At 45.4% G+C, this 16845-nt stretch overlaps 1 long non-coding RNA gene across 1 annotated transcript in view; it reads left to right on the top strand.

Moving 5' to 3' along the window:
• Positions 1 to 69: 69 nt before the first annotated feature.
• The window catches only part of LOC141374906 (uncharacterized), a 366943-nt gene continuing 350167 nt past the window's right edge, over positions 70 to 16845 (top strand). The window contains exon 1 of the long non-coding RNA XR_012382109.1: positions 70 to 211. This is a non-coding gene — a long non-coding RNA (uncharacterized lncRNA). The remainder of the gene's footprint in view (positions 212 to 16845) is intronic.

Below are 16845 nucleotides of genomic sequence, written 5' to 3'. Positions count from 1 at the left end.
TTTTTATGAATGGGGGGCCGGAAAAGAACTTAACCCCTGGTTGCTGGGGCTGACTCTAGCTCCTCCAGAGGCCGTCGTTCTTTTACAAAAAGGGGTGGAGGTTGTTGTTGTCTTTTTTTTTTTTTTTTTTTTTAATGAATGGAGGGCGGCGGCGACTGCTGCAGCTGGCTCAGCTGCGCGGGCTGTACCCCCTCCCAGCCTGCGAGAGGAGGTAAAGGCCACCTTCACGCCACTGCGGGCCTGGGCAGAAACCGTCAGTGTCGTTACGGGGCGGGGGGCACTGCGGCCTCTGAATCCTGGGTCGAGTGCTGGGGGGGGAGGACTCACCTAGATCGGGGGATCTCGACCCGCCGCAGGGGTGGGGGGCGGGGCGGGAGACGGGAAGACCCTTGCGGGGGGCCTTATCTTTCTCTAGCCTAGGGGCGTCGCGGGGAGGGGTCTTGAAGCTGCGCTTACCAAAAATTAAGAAAACGTCAAATGTCCATAGCAAGGAAGGGCATTGTGGGGGTTGCTTGAATGAATCTGGTTACATTCCTAAGACTGAATCTTCCTTGAGTGAGTACAGACCACCCCACCCCCACTCCACCATTTCTTGGGTGTGGACAGCGACAGGGCCTAGGCCTCTTCCATCTCCAGTACCCCCTGTCCCCGGGCCGATGCTGGCACCTCAGCTAGAGGCCGGGCTCTAGCCTCACAGCGCCGCTTACCCCCCGCCATACCCCAGTGTGATGTCCTCAGTGCCTTGGCGCCTGCCCGCCCTAGGCTGCCCAGACTAGCTGCTCCCCTCTGCACCCCTTTGCATTTCCCAACTCTCACGGGACGCGGGCCTGAGGAGCCTCTGTCCACCGAAGGCGACGGCCCTTTGCTGCAGTGGGAGCCTATCCCCACTCACCCCCATCAGCTACCCTCCGGGGAAGCGGGAACTGCCCAGAATTAGCCAGGTGGATGGGTGGAGCCGGCCTAGCAGAGGATGCTGCGGGAGTGGCCTTGGGATTAAATAACAACAGGGTTCTGGAGCCGCAGAGGAAATGGAAATGGCCAGGGATCCTTTCTTTGCAGTTAATAATGCTGTGTGGGGTGGGGGGTATCGCATCAGCTCAGGCTGTTGAAAAGAAAAGCCCCCGCCATTAGGCCTGACTCCGGGAAGGCTGGGAGCCTTCACAACAGCCGCAGGCCCAGCTCCGCCCAGGAACGGAGGAGACTGTAGCCTGGGAGGGGAGGGGGGGGCGGAGGGGGGCAGGGGGGATGTGGATGGCTTTGATGCCTGAATAAGAGCTAGGCCAGGGCCTGAATCCCCGGTAAGTTTGTCTTGCTGGTGTTCTGGCTTGACCGCGAGGTTGTGAGCTGTCGTTTTCTTTCTACACCACGGAAGGACTGCGCTTGGCTGCCGAGGAGCCAATGAAAGGCTTCCAGTCCAGGTCACAGGTCTGGCCTTGGGCTGGAGCTGGGTCTGGGGCTCTGGAGATGGGCCGTGAAGGGACATTTTGCAAACCCAGACCAGGACTCGGGGTCATAGAGTCTCAGTCTAAAATGTCTTCTTGCTACTCAGAGGTATTTTTGCAATGTGATTTACTTACTTAGCTCTTGGGGGCAGACCCCCCCCTCCCCTAGAGGACCACAGTCTTTCAAGGCTAAGACCTTAACTTAAAGCCAAAAGAAAAACTCTTTACTAGTACAGTTGTTTAGGATGACCTTTGCTGGTCTCATCATTCCCATTTGTCAGAGGTAGAAGGAAATTGAGGGCAAGAGTCCTAAACCTGCTCAATGGAAGATCTAGTAAATGTAGAGCTGATTTTCCAGATCTTTGCAACCTAACTCTCTCCTTTGCTACCACCCCTTCTTGGCATCACAAACACAAAACCTGTTTTTTTGTTAAGTCATTTAAGCACATTAAACAAGGGAAGTTGGAGTAGTAATTTTGCAGCCAGTGCTCACTCTGGGACTTGCTTGAACAATTAAAAGGATGGCAGTAAATACATCCTTCCTAAACTATCAAAGGAAAGCAAGATGGTGGTGGTAGTGTGTGTTTGCTGTCCTGTGTCCTTTATTTAGAGGAATTAGCCAAGAGACATATGGGGTTCCATTCCTGGTCTTTTCTCAGCTTTACTGAAGGATGAGATGAAGACACCACAGGCCTGGTGATATGGTGGAGAGAATGGAGGAGCCCCCAGGCCTGGGCTGGGTAGAGCCCCTGATTTGTAAGCAGAGTGTGATTCAGAGTGTCTGGGAGGTGAGTGAGGATTATATTCTGCCTCTACTTGGAACCTAAAGAGAGGTTTGGAGCAAGTGTTATGAGAAGTGTGTGCATGTGTTCATTCATGCATGCATGCATTCACATATTCTGTTAGGAGCCTACCCTGACTCTGGGGACTCAGTGGTGAGAGACAGACGGTGTTCCCTGCCCTTGTGAAGCTCACCATCTTTTGAGGAGACAGACAGACCTCGCAATTTGAGGCTGTGCTAAGTGCTGGGAGGGGGTCTGTGTTGAGACCTGAAATCTGAGAAGCTGTGAGCCTGAGGGAGGTTGAGGAGACAGGTGGGGCTGAGGGAGCCTGGGTAGAAGCCCTGTGTGGGGCCTGGGAAAGGCCTGACGTGGAAGTGCTGATGGTAGGACTCTGCGGCCACAGCTTGGCAAACAAGGTGGAAGTTGGCCTGGTGAGGAGTTCAGATATTAACCTCTCAAGGGTTTCAAGCAGCGTCATGACACATTCTGGTTTGTGTTCTAAACCTCTGCAGCAGCCCAGAGGCTGGTGGCTGGGGGTGAGGGGACAGAGTGACAGGGGAATGCAGGATGTTTGCTCCTGACAGGCTGATGGTACCATATTTGTTCTTTTGGATTGGGTGGCCAGTAGGCCTGTGCTTTTTTTTCTCTTCTACTTCATCTGACTTTGTTTACTCCTAAGGGGCTGTCTCCTGCCCAGGTATAACTTTTATGCCAGAGGCAGATCCTAATGGCCCTGTGTTCCTGCTTGTGCTAATTACAGTCCTCTCACCCCAGTTTCAATGTAAACATCTTCACCCCTACCAGATCATGGCCAGGGGAGGCGAGGGGGTTCACTTCTGGGCTTGGCCCTCTTGTTAAGCCCCTGGCCTTGCCAAGACCTGGAAGCTGAGTTAGTGGGCATCAGGAGAGGCAGGAATTCCAACTGAATGACAGACATTCATGGAACACTTACTGTGTGTTGTGCCTGCGCTCAGCATGTTTTCATATGGACTGTTGCTTTAAAAAGCTGTGTTCTGGGTCTTACTCTCCCTCTTTGTCAAATAAGAAATCAGAGGCTATGTTTTAATTATTTAATTCCACCAAAAATTATTATGCACTTCCTGTGAGTCAGGCACAGTGCCAGGTGTTGGGGTTATAGTGATAAAAGGGAGACCAATTTTTGCCTTTATAGAGCTCTCAGTCAGTGGTAAGGGGGCCGGGGCAGGGTGGGGGCAGAGTGTGCTTTCCCCTATAATCTTCATCAGCGCCCTCATTCATTTCTTTGTTCACTTGACATTTCTCAACCTTATTGCACATACTAAGCACTGGAAGCCAAGCCCTTCAACCCAAACAGATCACCTGCCTCCCCCGTAGTCAAGTAGGAGACATAAGACATTAAACAAACCATTGATCGAAGACTGATTTAATTACAGTTAACATCAGTGATGCGATAGAGAGTGCAGAGAGCAAAGTAGGGGGACACAGCCTAGGGGCTCTGAAGAAGCTTCCCGGCAGCTCAGATCTGCAGAATGCATTCTCTGCCAAGCTGGGCTCAGTGGCAGAAGGCTCAGAAGCGGAAAGAAGTCTCAAGGACTATTAGAGCAACTGAAGATAGCTCCGGGTACCCTAGTCCTTTGAGGAAGGGAGGGTATGTCAGGCCTGAGTTAGAGCTCTGTTCTGGCCCTAGCTCCTGGGCTTTCTGGCTCAGTGTGTTCATTTGTTTCAGCTTTGAAGGCTGGAGACCATGAAAGACAGATGTGCAGACACTCACCACAGACTGCTGAGTTCAGTCCCACCCTTACAAGCTCCCTAGCCTTGGACAAGTGATCCAAACTTTATGTGCCTCAGTTTCCTCCTCTGCAATCTGAAAACTAATAGTAGCACTTACTGCAGAGGGTTGAGTGGAAACTGAATGGAAAAATGTACACAAAGCACTTAGAACAGCATCTGGCAAATTGTAAATGCCAAATATGCATTTAGGTCATTATTCACAATACCCGGCCATTTTGATGCAAGGAATGAGTTAGAGTTTTAAGAGGAGTCCCTTTATGTGGGTGGATCAAAACCTCAGAAAGAGAAAAATAAACTGTAAACAAGGTTTTCATTGTTAATAAACAGTTAAAACAATACTGTGGCTGTAATCACTGCTTTAACTGGTACAATTTTGCAGGACGAAAGTTACGGTATTTTCAGCTGTTTGGCTGGGTATCTCAGACAGTTGACCCAAGAGTTGACTTTAACCATGGCCAATATAGATGCTTGAATTTCAGCGGTAGTGCACGTGTGATAGAAGGCTGAATGTATGCTAAATGATGATTCTGTTGTATCAAGCACTTGGTGACTTTGCATTTCTTAATCTCTTCAAGCCTCTATTGTAAAAAAGGGGATGATAGTTATAGTATCTGCTTCAGAGAGTTGTGAGCACTAAATGTGATGTTTTCCAAGTAACTTAGCTCAGAGCCAAGTGCACGTTTTTGTGGTCCTCAAATTAATCTGTGTAACAGGAATATTTTAAAGATTTTAACTTGGTTGTGATAATACAGCTCTCTAGCTTCCTTTGCCCCATTTTATCTCCAAGACCCTTGGTTTTCACTGTTTGCTGAGCAGGGCAGTGGAATGGTATGAAAAAGAAGCATTCCAGAAGACCTCACGTAATTCAAGAACAATTTCCTCATAGGGTGTGACTGTGAAGTCAGATTTGCATGCTATCAGTTTTGGCTACTGAGTCAAGATTTTTGTGAATATATTTCTGTGGCACAGTTCAGATTTGCCTTAGTTCAAATTCACATAAAATACAAGCACACTGTTCATTTCAGGAGTGGCAGCTAAATCTAAAGCAACCATTGAGAGCAGTGAACAGAAAGAGAAGGGAAAAAAAATGGCCAAGAGTAGCCCTCTTGGTCCTTGCTGGCAAATCACAGAAATTCCCTAGTAACATTGAAAAATCAGGTGATATAGTGGTTGGCAAGGTCTGGCTTTAGAAATAAACAGTCTTAGACTTTGTCCAAAGTAAATGGACACTTAACTGTTGATGGATCTCAGGTGAGTTACTGATCCTTTCCGCCCTCAATCATATCTATATAATGGGCAGGATGATTCATTCCTACTCTGTAAAATGGTCCAGTAAATACCTCATAAATGCCTCTGTCCTTCATACAACAGAATGGGGACCCTGGGAAAACACAAGGATAAAGAATGGATGTCTAGACTTGGGGGGTCGGCAACTTTCTGGAGGCTCATCTTTCATCATGAGGGTGATGGGGGCTGTGTCCTTCTTTCTGACTTGACAGTTGTGCTTTGGGCCACCTTTTCTCCCCTGACTTCCATTGATGCCACTTCTTTTGGTCATTTATTCGTTCACTCACTCATTCATTCAACACTTTCTAGGTTGCAGGTGCCATGCCAGGCCCTGAGGTTACAACAGTAAAGAAGTTCTAGGAATCCCCTGTTCTAATAAAGCTTAGTCTAATGGTGGTGGCAGATTATCAGAAGTAAACACCCAAATAATAACAATATTAGATGTTGGTAAAATCTACAAAGGGAGGGGCGCCTGGGTGGCTCAGTCCTTAAGCTTCTGCCTTTGGCTCAGGTCATGATCCCAGGGTCCCGAGATCGAGCCCCGCATCGGGCTCCCTGCTCCACGGGAAGCCTGCTTCTCCCTCTCCCATTCCCCCTGCTTGTGTTCCCTCTCTCGCTGTGTCTCTCTCTGTCAAATAAATAAAATCTTTAAAAAAAAAAATCTACAAAGGGAATAACAAAGGGATGTGACAGCGACTGGGGGATGGAGCTGGCCCCTTTAGGGAGGTCAGGGAAAGCATCTCTGGGCCCTCTGAAGGCTGAAGAGCAAGAGCCATGGAATTGCTCAGCAAGGAGGGCACCCTGAGTGCAGAGAGTAGGGCAGGCGAGAACTGGTGTGTTTCAGGAATACTGACGCCTTGGGCCTTGGGGTGGAGTTGCTCATCTCTGCTCTAGGACATTCTGGCCTCCTCCAGCTGACTTGCATCACACCGGGGCTTGGCCCAGGCTCTGGACTCTGGAGTACACAGCCAAGTGCACCAGCCTCAGGCCCTGGGGAAGAATTTACAACCATCCTGAGCCTGTTTACCACCTGCCAAGGAACCCTTGGAAGGCACAGGCTCTTTCTCAACAGATCTGTGTACAAAGCAATTCAACCGGATAGGATATTTTTTTCTTAAGTAATCTTTTTTTTTTTTTTTTAAAGTAGAACATATTAGGGGCACCTGGGTGGCTCAGTCGTTAAGCATCTGCCTTTGGCTCAGATCATGATCTCAGAGTCCTGGGATCGAGCCCAGCATCCAGCTCCCTGCTCAGCGGGAAGCCCGCTTCTCCCTCTCCCACTCCCCCTGCTGGTGTTCCCTCTCTCACTGTGTCTCTGTTAAATAAATAAAAATCTTTTAAAAAAAAGAAAAAATAGATAAAGATGTGGGGCTCGATCCCAGGACCCCGAGATCATGATCTGAGCCGAAGGCAGACGCTTAACAACTGAGCCACCCAGGCGTCCCACAAATAAAATCTTAAAAAAAATAAGTATAACATATTAGTTGAACCACATGAAATTGCCGATATTCAGCCACTTTTCATGTACAAAGATGGCAATTTTGTGCAATTCAACATAAATTTCATGTGATTCAACATTCAGAAAACTGTATAAGTCAAGTGTACAACTCAGTGAATTTTCCCAAAATGAACACGACTGTGAAATTAGTGGACAGGTCAAGAAAGAAAACACTACCGGTGTTCTGGAAGCCACATTCATGCTCTTCCGATCCCTAACCACCACTATACCCCACCTCTACCCACAACAGTAATCACTATCTTGACTTTTAGCACCATAGATTAATGTCTATTTTTTTGACCTTTCTATAAATGGAATTATATAGTAGATACTTTTTTGTGTGTGAGATTCTTCCATGTGGTTGCATGTAGTTGTAGTTTCTTTTTTATTGCTGTATACTATTCTGCTATATAATTGTATTGCAGTATATTTATTCATACTATTTTTGATGGATATATATATATAGTTTCCAGTGTTTACTTTTTTTAAGATTTTATATTATTTTTATTTATTTATTTATTTGAGTTTTTATTGTTATGTTAATCACCATATATTACATCATTAGTTTTTGATGCAGTGTTCCATGATTCATTGTTTGTTCATAACACCCAGTGCTCCATGCAGAACGTGCCCTCCTCAATACCCATCACCAGGCTAACCCATCCCCCCACCCCCCTAGATTTTATATTATTTTTTGACATAGAGAGCACAAGCTGGGGGAAGGGGCAGAGGGAGAGGGACAAGCAGACTCCCCACTGAGTGCAGGCCCTGATGTGGGGCTTGATCCCAGGGCTCGATCCCAGGACCCTGAGATCATGACCTAAGCCGAAGTCAGATGCTTAACTGACTGAGCCACTCAGATACCCCTCCAGTGTTTACTTTTAAGAATACTGCTTCTTGGGGGCCCCTGGCTGGCTCAGTGCGTAGAGCATGTGACTCTTGACCTCTCGGTCCTGAGTTCGAAGCCCACGTTGGGCATGGAGTCTACTCAAAAAGAATAAATAAATAAAAATTAAAAAAAAAAGAATACTGCTGGCTCAGTTTGTGGAGCATGCGACTCATGAATTTGGGGTTGTGAGTTCAAGCCCCATGTTGGGTGTAGAGATTACTTAAAATCTTAAAAAAAAAAGAATGTTGCTTCTGTTAATAGTTCTGTACGTGACTTTTATTGACCACATGTTTGTGTATCTGTCGATATACAGTGAGGACTGGCTTAGCTTTAGTGAGTACTTCCAGTTATCCCAGTGGTTATAGTAATTCACACTCTCTGTACTGCTTTAACATGTTTCTGCCTAGCTCTTGGGCCAGGTTCTATGCAAAGAATGAGTATAGGGGAGGGGCCCCTGGGTGGCACAGCTGTTTAAGAGTCTGACTCTTGGTTTCTGCTCAGGTTGTCGTGATCTCAGGGTTGTGAGATTGAGCCCCACATGGGGCTTTGTGCTCAGCATGGAGTCTGCTTGAGATTCTCTTTCCCCCTTCCCCTCCCACTCGTGCTCTCTCGTGCACGCTCTCTCTCTCCCTAAAATAAATAAATCTTAAAAAAAAGAATGAATAGAGGGGAGATAATCATGGCATGATTCATGGGATGAGTCTCAATCTGTGTAGTGATTAAGAGCACAAGTGGGTTCAATTGTTACTCAGCACCTCTATTTACCTGCCATCTCTGTGACCTTGGGCAAGTCACCCAACATCACTAGGCCTTAAGTTCTTTATCTGTAAAATCAGTTAAGCATAGTAGTTCTTATCTCGCAGGGTCTTTTACCTATTCCTTTACTTGAAAACCATTTGTGGAATGCCTCCTGTGTGCTGCTTTGTTCTGGACACTGAGAATTCAGGGGTGAACAAGACAGCTGAGGCTTTGCCCTCATGGAATGTATGTTCTAGTTAGAGGAGGCAGATAATAATGAAGCAAATAATTAAGATAATTTCAGATAGTGATACTCTGTGGATGCTGTGGAGGCAGTAAAACAGGGTGCTCTGACCAAGCGATGGGGGGAGGGTCCTAGGGGATTCGGGGTGGTAGTGATTGAGCTGGGACCCAGATGATCAGAAGAAGGCAGCTGTGGGTGGCTCTGAGGGAAGAGCACTCCGTGCAGAAGGGCCAACTGGTGCCAAGGCCATGAGGTAGGAACAAGTTTGGTGTATGTGAGTTGCAGAAAGAAGGTTGATCCTGCTGGAGCTAACTGACTAATGGTGGGCAGTTTGGGGTACAGCAGCAGAAATAGGCAGGGGCCAGGTCATGTACAGCCGTGAAGGCTGTGGTAAGGAGTTTGCGTTTTATTTATTTATTTTTTAATTTTTAAATTATTATTATTATTTTTAAGATTTTATTTATTTATTTATTTGACAGAGAGGGACACAGCGAGAGAGGGAACACAAGCAGGGGGAGCAGGAGAGGGAGAAGCAGGCTTCCCACGGAGCAGGGAGCCCGATGCGGGGCTCGATCCCAGGACCCTGGGATCATGACCTGAGTGGAAGGCAGACGCTTAACGACTGAGCCACCCGGGCTCCCCTTAAATTATTTTTTTAAAGATTTATCTGAGAGAGAGAGAGAGAGAGAGGGAGCGGTCAGTGAGGGGGAGGGACAGAGAGAGAGGGAGGGAGGATCCCAGGCAGAGTCTCTGCTGAGTGCCGAGCCCAATGCGGGGCTTGATCTCACGATTCTAAGGTCATGATTGAGCTGAAATCAAGAGTTGGACACTTAATAGACTGAGCCACCCTAGATGCCCCTTATTTTTTTTTCTAAGTTTTTTCATTTTTAAGTAATCTCTGCACCCAACATGGGGCTCAAACTCACACAACCCCAAGATCAAGAGTTGCATACTCCACTGACTTGAGTCACAGGCACTCCGCATTTCATTCTAATATCAGTGGAAATCATTGAAGAGTCTTAAGCAGGAGACCACCATGAGCTAATTTACATGAAGATTAAAAGATTTTATATATATGTATATCCTCATATGTGTATATCCTCAAGTTTATATATATATAAACTTAGCACAGAGTCTTAGTCTGGCATAGAGTGATATTTGGTAAATATTAGTAGCTGCTACTGCTATTATTATTATTGATACTCTTTTTTTTAAAGATTTTATTTATTTATTTGACAGAGCCATAGAGAGAGCACAGATAGGCAGAGCGGCAGGCAGAGGGAGAGGGAGAAGCAGGCTCTCCATGGAGCAGGGAGCCTGACGGGGGGGCTCGCTCCCAGGACCCTGGGATCATGACCTGAGCCTAAGGCAGCCGCTTAACCGACTGAGCCACCCAGGTGCCCCTATTATTGATACTTTTAAAGAATCTAAAAATTTTCATCCTCATTGAGGATCAGGAAGCCATTACCATCCATGTGTAAAGTCAACCAAATCAGGGAACAGGATTGTAAATTTTATTAATCAAAGGAACTGCTTTTTGTTGTCCCTTTCCCCAAATGGGAATTTTAAGGCAGAAGATTTTCTCTTTGGTCAGCAATTGTCTGAAGCCAACCAAACTCAACTCCTTTAGCCCCATTTTGACAAAATGCCCAGAGTTCAGTCACTTGGGTACCATTGGCTGTGGCCCCATCCACCATTTAGGGCCCTTGGAAAGGCTCATGGTGGATTGTTAATCCATCTGCCTTTGCTCTGGGTCTAATGGGTCAAGAATGGGGAGGCGTTCCCTGTCTTCCACCTTGAGTGTCCACCAGGTTTACTGAGATCCCATCCACTGCCTTGGCTTGGAGGCTTTCCTACCATGTTCTTGCCATATAAACAACCTAGGGAGTGTTTTTATGTTCAGGAAAGGCCTTTGAAGGTGGCTGTGTTTAATTTTCTCTGACACAGAGAAAGAGCAAGTAAGTAATCTGTGAATGAATGAATGCAAATTGTGTGATGAAACTGGGGAAAACTTCTTAGGGTATGGAACACTTGTTTCTGGGCAAAGTGCCCTTCTCTTAGTGGGGATGTTTTCGTTCCTTTATTCATCAGTATTGATTGAGCTTCTGCTAGGCGCCAGGTGCCAGGCACTACACAGATGTGAATTTTTATAAAGAGTGCCATTCTTACCCTTATGGAGCTTCCAGTCTAGTGAGACAAACATTTATTAAACAACTGCACAAGTATAAATACAAAGTGACACCAATGATCCATGCTCGGCAGGAGAGGTATCAATGCCCTGAAGATATATAATGGAGGCCGGGGCTTTGGGAAAGTTCCTCTAGTATCTAGTGGTACCTGAGCTCAGCCCAAAAGGATGGCTGGTAAGAAGTATTCCAGGCCGAGAACAGCACACACAAAGGTCCTCAGATGGGAGGGAGCAGGCATGGTGAACCCAAGGTTGTAAGAGAAAGCCACTGTGACTAAAGGATTGAAAATCCAGTGGACTCTGAGCCCAGAAACAGCTAGAGATAGGGGGGAGGGGTCAGATCATAGAAGGCTTCGGAGGCTCTGTAAGGATGTGCAGTTTGATCCTTCTTAAGGACCACGGGATACTATTAAAAGTCTTGAAGCTGTGGGATGTATGTGTGTGAGTGTGTGTGTTAGGGACTATGTCATTCTGTCCTAGAGGTGATATCGGAGGCCAGTTTTTCCCAGTTCCAGGGTGTCGCACTATCCGTGTGGTTTCCTTATGGTCCAGCCAACTGTTTGCAAATAGTTCCTTTATCAAACTCTCCTCAGATGACCAAATTTATTCTGTTTGACTTTATGGGGCAATCACATTGGCTGGATGAAGCAGGAGGAAACTTTAGCGGTTACTTAAACTCCTTTGTTTTACTTGTAACAAGCACATATTACTGGATTTGGTTTTTAGCCACCCTGACAAGCTTTGTCTTTTCAATGCAGAACAGTACATTTCAATTTGCATGTATTTATACGAGAACTGAAAATGATTGAATTAGTTAGATTTCTTTCTGTCTTATTTTGTGCTATTTGTCATGTGTATATATGTGTTAAGATGACTTTTTAGAGCAGTTTTAGAATTTTTTTTAAAGATTTTATTTATTTATTTGAGAGAGAGCAAGAGAGCATGAGCAGGGAGAGGGGCAGAGGGAGAGGGAGAAGCAGACTCCCCGCTGAGCAGGGAGCCCGATGTGGGGCTTGATCCCAAGACCCTGGGATCATGACCTGAGCGGAAGGCAGATATTTAATTGACGGAGCCACCCAGGCACCCCGAGCAGTTTTAGATTTATAACAAAAATGAGGGGCACCTGGGGGGCTCCGTTTAAGCATCAGCCTTCCACTCAGGTCATGATCCCAGAGTCCTGGGATCGAACCCTGAGGTGGGCTCCTGCTCAGCATGGAGGCTGCTTCTCCCTCTCCTCCCCGCTGGTACTATCTCTGTCTCTCTTTCTCTCAAATAAGTAAATAAAATCTTTTTGAAAAAAAGATTTTTAACAAAAATGAGAGGAAAGTACAGAGATTTCCCATATACTCCCTACCCCAATACGTGCATAGCCTCCCCTAGGTGCTGGTTTTTATTTCTGCTTTTCCTTCTACTTTCTCGTCCTGTGGACTGAGTTGTTTTGTTTTGTTTATTTGTTTGTTTTTTGTTTTGTTTTGTTTTTTAGTTATCCCATTCTTTCCTATTGATTGCCATGGAAGTTACAGTCTCTCTATTCTTTTAGTGGATCCCCTAGATATTTAAAAATTAATCACAGTTTTTACCCTCTTAAACAATTTAATACAAGGACCTTAAATTAACTTAAATCCTTAAGTCTCTACCTACCCCCTTTATAGTCTGCTCTAGTTCAGTCTTTTCATTCTATCTTTTTAAATTTTTAATTTTTTTCATTTTTTCAGGAGAGATGAGACATTATTATTTCTTTTATGGTCAAATATTGTTCATTGGTGGCTTGCAGAACCACTAATCTCTTTGTTCACTGTTCCTTCTTATAAGAGTGTGTGAGATTGCTTTCTTTCTGCCTGAAATTCATCCTTCAGAATTTCCTTCAGTGTCTGTTGGTAGTAAATTCTCTCAGTTTTCATTGGTTTGAAATTTACTTCCTTTCACCCTCATATTCAAGTTCTTTTTTTTTTTTTTTTAAAGATTTTATTTATTTATTTGACAGAGAGATAGAGAGCACAAGTAGGCAGAGTGGCAGGCAGAGGGAGAGGGAGAAGCAGGCTCTCCACTGAGCAGGGAGCCAGACGTGGGGCTCGATCCCAGGACCCCAGGATCATGACCTGAGCAGAAGGCAGCCGCTTAACCGACTGAGCCACCCAGGCGCCCCCATATTCAAGTTCTTGAATAAAATTCTCCAACAACAGTTACTCTGTCTCAGCACATTGAAGATACCCTTCTGGTTCGCATTGTGGCTGCTGGGAAGTCTACCATCAGTCTACTTCGGTTTCTTTGTTATTGACCTATATTTGTCCCAGGCCCTTGCAGTTTCACTATGATGTAAGTAGTTGTGAATATGTTTTTCTTCATCCTTCTTGGGACTTCTGAATCCAGAGTTTGCTGTCTTACAGCAATTTGGAAAAATTCTCAGCATGGCCAGCACCAGTGTGAAGTGTTAGGAGACACTCATTCTTGAGCTTGTGTAAATGCAGAATTGGCCCTGAGAATGAGTGTCTAAAATAAATTTTATGCCCTAGGTACCTCACTCACTTCACTCTAGTCCTGGTCCTAACTCTACAAACACTCCTCTTTCTTATTCTTTCCTTCATTTTCTTCGGTAAATACAATTAAATATATATTAGACCATCTTATTCTATCCTCCAATGTCACATATATAGTTCTTTGTATTCTTCATCTCTCTATTTTTGGGTCACTTTTTAGATTTCTTCAGATCCATTTTCTAGTAAATTAATTCTGCCTTTAACAGTATCTAATCTGCTACTGGATTCATCTTAGTTTTAATGTTTTTCAAAATTGGCTTGGCTACTTTTTTAGTCTTTTACCCCTGGCTCATATATTTGAGGCTCACATTTATTTCTTGAAATACGGGCACCTGGGTGGCTCAGTCGGTGAGGCATCCAACTCTTGATTTTGGCTCAGGTCATGATCTCAGGGTCATGAGATTGAGCCCAGAGTCAGGTGCTGAGCTGAAATATGGGGCCTGCTTAAGATTGTCTCTCTCCCGGACAACACTGTCAGAACCCCTCTCATTCTTGAGAGCTTTTTCTGTATCTTAACTTAGTAAACTTATGTCACTTTACTCAAAAAAAAAAAAAAAACTCTCTCTCCCTCTCCCTCTGCTCCTCCCCCTTCTTGCACCCCCCCTCAAAAAAAAAAAAGAAAAGAAAGAAAGAAGGAAAGATATTTTCACTTTCTGTACTTGATAATTTCTTTTTTTTTTTTTTTTTTGCAGTGAGAGAGGGAACACAAGGCAGACGCTTAACGACTGAGCCACCCAGACGCCCCTGTACTTGATAATTTCTATGTCATACTTTTATGGATATGATTATGTAGGTCTGTTGTTCCTGCTGATTGTCACTTATGGTGCCTTGTTTCCTTGTGTGTTTTGTGGTTTTTAGCTTAGGCCCAGTTTCTTAGGACTTTATGGGCATTCCTGAATGCATTGGTTGAAATTGTAGTCCTTTAGAGAGAATTTGTATTTGCTTGGACCATTTCTGAGGTGCCCCTAGCTCTGTCTTGTTTTGGAATCCATTGGAAGTTCCTTGATTGGCTCTGAGGGAGGAAAAAGGGCAGAGTAAAAGATGATTCCACATTTTTGAGTGACCAGATAGATGGTGCTTTTAGGAATAGGGAAGTCGGGAAGAGAGCCAAGTTTGGTTTTGTTTTGTGTGTCAGTTTCCTTATGGGTAAAGCAAGGTGGTTGGGCTGACCTACAGGGATTTTGTGGTTTTAGACCTCTGGAGGTTTCAGGATTGGCAAAACAATTTAGGCATATTAGTCTGGTAGGCAGCTGGAATTTGGAGCTGGGATCTGAATGAGAGTTCAGGTTTCAGTGTATGGATGTGTTAACCTGAGTAGGCCATTGGGAAGGGGAGGGATGATAGTTTAGGCCATGGAGGTGGGTTAATAGAAGAGGATGGGATCTTTGGGGGTGATGACTGTGACTTACAATACAGGGGTGTAATAGTTTGCTAGGGCTACTGTAACAAAGTACCACAGACTGGGTGGCTTAAACAATAGAAAGTTATTTTCCCCACAATAGATCAAAATACCAACAGGGTTGGTTTCTTCTTAGGCCTCCCTCCTTTGCTTGTAGGTGTCCATCTTCTTGTCTTCACATGGTCTGCCCTCTGCCTGTGTCCTGATAAATCCACCAGTCATATTGGATTAGGGCCCACCCTAATGGCTTCATTAATTACTTTTTAAAGACCCTCTCTCTGGGGCGCCTGGGTGGCTCAGTTGGTTAAGTGTCTGCTTTCCGCTCAGGTCATGATCCTGGAGTCCTGGGATCGAGCCCCACATCAGGCTCCCTGCTGAGCAGGGAGTCTTCTTCTCCCTCTGACCCTCACCCCACTCTCATGCTCTCTCTCACTCTTTCTCTGTCTGTCTCTCTCTCAAGTAAATAAATAAAATCTTTAAAAATAAATAAATAAATAAATAAATATCCTATCTCCAGGGGCACCTGGGTGACTCAGTTGGTTGAGCATCTGACTCTTTTTTTTTTTTTTTTTTAAAGATTTCATCCATCTATTTGACAGAGAGAGAGAGAGAGAGACTGAGAGAGGGAACACAAGCGGGGGGGTGGGGGAGGAAGAAGGAGGCTTCCCCTGGAGCAGGGAGCCGGATGCAGGGCTTGATCCAAGGACCCTGGGATCATGACCTCAGCCGAAGGCAGATGCCCAGTGACTGAGCCACCCAGGCGCCCCAGCATCTGACTCTTGATCTCAGCTCAGGTCACGATCTCAGGGTCATGAGTTTGAGCTCTCCATAAGGCTCTGCATTCAGTGCAGAGTCTGCTTGAGATCCTCTGCCTCCCCCTCTGCCCCTTCCCTCGCTCGTGCTCACTCACTTTCTCTCTCTCCCTCTCAAATAAATAAATAAATAAAATGTTTATAAGACCCTATCTCCAAATGCAGTCACATTCTGAGGTGCAGGGGATTAGAACTGTAACATGGATTTTGGAGGGATGCGGTTAGGCTCATAACAGAAGGCAAGAATCAGGGGCAGAGGAGGGAAACCAAAGGTTGAGAAAGGTGCTGGGAGAGAGGTAGTGAGGAACAAGAAGGGGCAAGGGCACTTGCATTAACAGGGGGAGTACCTGAGGACTACCTACAAGGAAGCCTTTTCAGTAGGCATTTGGAGATCAGGCTTTGAGGGTTTGAGGAAGATGCCAGCATGGCAAGAGAGTAGATGAAGGCCAAGCAGAAAGCTTTTGGTTTCACTTCTAGACACAATAGATATTCCACATATATATTTATTAAATGAATAAATGAATTTTCTTTCCTCCCTCCTCTGATATTACATGGTCCTAGGACTTGGTTTCGCTTTAGAAACTCTAAGGTGAGGCTGCATTCCAGGACCTTGGCCCTGAGCTTATTCTTTGATGTGGCTGGGTCTTGAGGACAAACGAGGGGGAATAGAACATCTTTTCTCAGAGGGAGGAAGGAAGGGAGAGAGAGAGAGAGAAAATGAATTGAATGAACCCAACTAAACTCCATTATCTGTAAACTTCCATACTGTAAAGAAGAGAATAGGGTGACATGAGGTTGGAAAGACCTTGAGGGTTATTTTGCAATTTTCCTGTCTGCCCTTCAGAAATGAAGAGGTTGTTCATTCATTCATTGAAAAAATTTTTAATTAAGCACCTACTCTGAATCGGGCACTGTGCTAGGCAAGAGGGAGATATCAGTGAAGCAAGTATCAAAGATTTATTGACTGCTTATGTAATGCCATGTTCTTGTTAAGTACTCGGTATACCTCCTGCCTTCAAGGACAGTTGTAACGCATGGACTATTGGTGTTGCATTTACTTTTTTTTATAGATAGGGGAATGGGCTAACTGAAGATTAAAATGGTTTGGTAGCTCACTGTGGGTCATAGAGTTATATGTAAACAACTTAGATACATCCCAGGGACAACTTTTTCCAGCCCTAGTTTCACCCAGGCCCCCTGGAGCTTCCCCCAGGGTACAGTAAGGGTCTGGCTTGGGGTCCTGCATGAGTCAGGCTGAG

This window comes from Callorhinus ursinus, unplaced genomic scaffold (genome assembly GCF_003265705.2).
Source record: "Callorhinus ursinus isolate GAN/ISIS: 27379988/994484 unplaced genomic scaffold, GSC_fseal_2.0 scaffold23, whole genome shotgun sequence".
Classification (NCBI taxonomy): Eukaryota; Metazoa; Chordata; class Mammalia; order Carnivora; family Otariidae; genus Callorhinus; species Callorhinus ursinus.
The sequence above is the reverse complement of the archived record's forward strand: the minus strand, read 5'-3'. Positions and strand labels throughout refer to the sequence as shown.